Source organism: Elephantulus edwardii, unplaced genomic scaffold (assembly GCF_000299155.1).
Source record: "Elephantulus edwardii isolate Elephantulus edwardi_28Jun2011 unplaced genomic scaffold, EleEdw1.0 scaffold00017, whole genome shotgun sequence".
NCBI lineage: Eukaryota > Metazoa > Chordata > Mammalia > Macroscelidea > Macroscelididae > Elephantulus > Elephantulus edwardii.
This window is the reverse complement of record NW_006399767.1, coordinates 8640344-8645731: the sequence shown is the minus strand read 5'-3', so window position 1 is coordinate 8645731 and position 5388 is coordinate 8640344. Positions and strand designations below refer to the sequence as shown.

The window sequence follows — 5388 nt, the reverse complement described above, 5'->3', positions numbered from 1 at the left end:
CTTTGTCTTCTTGATATTGAGCCTCAGTCCATACTGAAGGCTGCAGTCCTTGACCCTCTGAAGCAAGTGCATGAGGTCCTCCTCAGTTTCAGCAAGCAGAGTTGTGTCATCTGTATAACGCAGATTGTTAATAGATCTTCCACCAATCCTGATGCCACACTTCTCCTCATAGAGCCCGGCTTCTCGGATAATCTGGTCTGCATACAGGTTGAAAAGGTATGGAGATAGGACACATCCCTGGCGTACACCCTTCCCAATTTTGAACCATGTGTTACCTTGCTCTGTTCTAACGACTGCCTCTTGGTCCAAATATAGGTTTCGCATTAGCACGATTAAATGCTCTGGGAGGGAGTGTAGTTAGGAATATGATTTCTACCTTATAGCCTAAGCACATTTCACCTTTATTGTTGTTAAGGGCCAACTCCATGGCTGGGACTCATAGTCATACTATGCAAAACAGAACAAAACTCTGAGTGACCCCTGCACCATGCTCACAGTCGCTGATGAGATTTACCCATTGATGCAGCCATTGTGTCCATCTGTGTCACTGAAAGTCTTCCTCTCCTTTGCTGACCTTTTTCTTTATTGTTGTGTGTCATCAAGTTGGAACCAACCCGTAGCTGACCATTCAGTGGGTTTTCAGAGGCAGTAAATTGCATGGGAAGAGGTTCACCATCCTTCTCCTGCGGAGCAGCTGGTGGATTCAAACAGTGTGCCTTTGGGATTGCAGTGCAACTTCTTACCAAGTTTCTGTTCTAGTAGTAAGTATGAAATTTTCACACAAAGAAAAAATTATATGAGATTTCCTGTTTCCTCACTTCCTTACCAATACTTGGCATTTGTCAGTCTTAATTTATGCCAAACACTTGGTATTGGTTAGTCTTCTTAATTTATGCCAAACCGAGCTGCTTGAGACAGTGCTTCATGCTTATGAACATTTGCATATTTCTGATTACCTATGAGATTGAAAATTCTTTCCACATGTTTATCATTCATTTGCATTTTTTTAATTTAGTTTCTTGTTTACGGCTTTGGACTCTTTTTCTCTTAGATTTTCTTTCTTGCTTTATAGAAATTCTTGCATTTCTGACGGGAGCTCTGGTGGCCTAGTGGCAAGAAGCTGCACTGCAATCCCAGAGGCGCATGGTTTGAATCCACCAGATGCTCTGCGGGGAAAGGAGGGACAATCTCCTCCTATACCAGTCAGATCTGATTTGACGGTACACAGACACACAAAATAATAATAAAAATAAAATAAAAAAAGAGAAATTCTTGCATTTCTGGGATATTTCTCCTAATCTAATTAGGTGCAATCTACATATCTTCTTCCTTTTGTGGCTTATTTCTTAATTATTCTTTCTCTTTTGGTCTAAAGATGTTTATTTTTATATAATCAGATTTATTATTCTTTTATCTTAAGATTTCTATTTTTGTAATTGTTTAAACAGTCTTTACAGAGCTCAAAATTAATAGTGTTTAACTATTTTTTAACTCAAAATTTAGATTTTCACACTTAGGTTTGTTTTTTTTTTTAAATTTTCTACTAGTTTATTTACAAAATTCGAATACATTGTTTTCAAGGACAAATTCTTTCAATTTCCTGCACCTCCCCCCCATCAAATTGTACAACCCCATGAATTTACAGTTTATTTCTGTGACTGGTGTGGAATATAATTTTTTTTCTGCATATAAAAGAATCTCATGATCTAATATCATTTATTGAAGAGATAAAGTTTCTCTCCAAAATTTTTAATTTTGTTTTGTTTTGTTTGAATCCACCAGTTGCACCATGAGAGAAAGATGGGCAGTCAATTCTCTAGTGATTTTCTATCCCTGAAAATCTGTTTCACAGTCAGCTACAGGTTGGTTCCAACTTAATGGCACATAACAACAAACAGCGACTCATACTGAAAAGGGTCTTGGTGGCCTAGTGGGTAAGGAATCCAAAGGAAAGCTGTTCAAATCTACCAGCTTCTCCCAAGGAGATCTCCTATGCCATTTACAGCCTCTTAAAATGGGCTCAAATGTATTGAGATAGTGAGGACGGCACAGGACAGGATGAGATTTAGGTCTGTTGGTCATAGAGTTGCTCTCAACTTGACACTATACAACAACAACAACAACAACTGGAGGGTTCTGACTCATTGTTCATTCCCTATTATACCAGTTTTTGCTTGAAGACACATAACACCACCATGCTGAAATATCATACATGCTTGCCTCTTTTTCTAAGCTTTGTGCTTGAGTTTATAGATCCATTGCTCTTTTAGTTGGCCATACAACACACTTTAATTGCCATTTATAAAAATTACAGATATTTTGGTAGGTCACATCTTTTCTCCTTATTTTTCTTTTTTTAAAAATATTTTTTCCTTAGAAATTTATTCATTTGTGTGAATTTCCATTGAAAATTTTGTTACATTTTTATTAGAATTTATATTGAATTTATTAGTATGGAAAGGATGGCCATCTTTATTTTATGAGTCTTCTCATCTATGAATATCAGATATATAGAACGGAGCCCTGATGGTGCAGTGCTTAAATGCACGGCTGCTAAGTAGAAGGTGAGTGGTTCGAATACAGCAGCTGCTCAGTAGAAGAACAATGTGGCAGCCTGCTTTCATAAAGAACACAGGCTTAGAAATCCCATGGGACAGCTTTTTTCTGGTTTGTAGGGTCACTATTAAAATTGTCAACAACTTCATCTTACTTTGATTCACAGTTAAAACACTTGGTACCAGCAGTCAGGAGATCAAGAGACATATTGCACCAGAAAAGACTGCAGTGACGGACCTCTCCAGTTTTCTGAGAAGCAATGATGCTAGTTTAAGGACTAAGGTGAGCCCGAGTTTGAGGACTAAAGTGAATCTGATTCAGGTCCTGGTGTTTTCAATCACTTGCTACATACACATCTGAGAGCTGCATGATGAATAAGGATAACAGAAAAAGAATTGATGTTTTTGAACTGTGATATTGGAGAAGAGTGCTGAGTAGCCTATGAACTGCCAACAGAACAAACAGTTATGTTTTAGAGAAGGTTCAGCCAGAGTGCTCCTTGGAGGCAAAGATGATAATGCTTTGTCTCATATACTTTGGGCATGTTACTAGGAGAGGCTGTTCCTTAGAGAGAGACATCATGCTTGGAAAGGTGGAGGAATAGCAAAAGGAAGGAAGACCATCAACTGGTGAATTGACACAATGACTGCAGCAGTGAATTTGAGAGTGTCAGAAATTGTGAAATTGGCACAGGATAGAGCAGGCTTTACATTTGTTGTTCATAGGGTTGCTATGGGTCACACCTAACAACAAGAAGTGAATCTAACTGGGGCTTTTATATTTTATATACAGTAATTATTTATATATAAAGATACTGAAGGAAACTTTAATGGCATAGTGGCTAAACACTTGACTTGTAACTTAATGGTGAGCTCTTTGAATCTAACAGCTGGTCCTGCAAGAAACATGTGGCAGATTGCTTATATATAGGTTATAGTCTAAAAAACTCTGTGCCTCTACAGGGTCTCTCTGAGGCAGACTCAACAGCAACAGATTTGTTTTAATTTTATAGGACAGACACTAATTTTAATATACAGATCTTATTAAAATTGTGAAACTTTTCTCCAATCTTTAACACTTGAACTTTTAAGTGAAACTTAAAAGTCTCTGCCTTCAAAAGGGTTAATGTCTCTTTCTCCGATAAGTTGAACAATATAGTACATAAGGAAAGATCAAAGTTTGAGATGTGTAATAGGGAAAGCTTCAGGAAGCACTTAACACAAGACACCTGCTGTCATCCACTCATTAGCAACAATGATTTGCACTAGATTCACCGCTTCTCTCTCTTTCATCTTGTTTTTTGTTCATATAACAGCTGTATCAGTAAGTAAATTTTCAGTCTGTTGAGTACTTAACAATATGAATTCTGCTATGTATTAACCATTTACTGTTTACTTGTCCATTTTTAGATTAAGCAGCTGTCTAGAGGAAATGGTAAGGACTCATTGAAATAAATAAAGAGTTTCTGAATTTTCTCCCATTTGCTCAGCAAGACAAGTAACCTTTTTCCTCCTCCTTTCAGTGGTACCTGATGCTGATTTTGGCGAACAGAAGGACATTACAGAAATCAATTTAGGTGGGTTCAATTTCTGCCTCATTAGTGCCTTGAAAGAATGTAAAACTGATGCTAGAATGAATGGAAAACATCTACTTTCATAATACGGTATTTGACAACTTTAGAGGTGAAAGAGAAATAGTTGATACACACTGGGCTTTTGAAGAGTTCTGAAATAGGCAAATATGGAAAGATAAAGATAGGGAAACCAGCTTTTCTGGGAAAGGACTCACCTATTAAGCCCTAGACAGATCGAGGAGTACATAACAAGACTTTGTGTAAAGAATGTCATTTTTTCGGTTTTCTGATTTGAAAAGAAAAAAAAATAAAAATGAATGATTACTTGCTGATGAAAAATAGAATGAATATATTTTGGCTACATTTAGTAAAGGGACCATCTTTGCCTTTTACTTTGTAAAATGCACTGATAATCTCTTGGTTAGTCTTAGATAACAGTGTAAAGGTGGAAAGATATTTCTACTTAGATAGCTATACATTCAATTCGTAAACACATTTATTTCTTGGAGAAATCTATCCATCTCATCCATTACTGAGAAGGGAAGCTGAGTCCTTACCATCTTTCCTTCTGTTATTTTATTTTTGAAATTAGGGAAAGGCCTCTCTATATATTATTTGGTTAAGGTTGGTAAAAGTAGAATGTCTGTCATTATAAACAACTTGTTGTGTAACATCAAGTTGGAAATGACCCATAGCTGGCCCTCCAGTGGATTTTCAGTTCAGTTATATGAGAAGAGATTGCCCATATTTCTCCTGAGGAGCAACCGGTGAATTAGAACCACCCGCCTTTAAGCCCAGCTCCTTAACTAGGCCACTAGAGTTCCCTATAAACAAGTTAGAGTTTACAAATAGTTTTGTATCCAATTGCACATTTGTTTATTGTGCTGGGGTAAGCTGCTCTTTCATTTCGCTAAAAGAGTCATGGGTCTAGTTTAGGTTAGGGTGACTTGCTCCATGTTACAGGCACACTCTGATGTTCACATGTCATGAAGTCCACTTTGACCCATGGTGACCCCATGTGTGGATGGAACTGTGTTCTAAGGGTTTTCAATGGTTGGTCTTTCAGAAGAGAGCTCTGTTTGTGTAGTTTCTGTGGGAGTTGTGCTGCTAACCTAAAGCCTATCCTCAGGTGATTCACATCTACTTGTGGATTCAAGGAACAAAGATAGTCTCCTCTCATGAGGTTTTATAGCCTCAGAAACCTGCTGGAGAGTGACCTAAATGTTGATTCTTACTTGATAGCAGTGTGTGTGTGTGTG

The 5388-nt window shown here is 37.5% G+C and overlaps 1 protein-coding gene across 1 annotated transcript in view; it reads left to right on the top strand.

Moving 5' to 3' along the window:
• MEP1A (meprin A, alpha (PABA peptide hydrolase)) overlaps positions 1-5388 on the top strand; it is a 40203-nt gene that overhangs the window by 2610 nt on the left and 32205 nt on the right. The gene's annotated exons all lie outside the window — the stretch shown is intronic.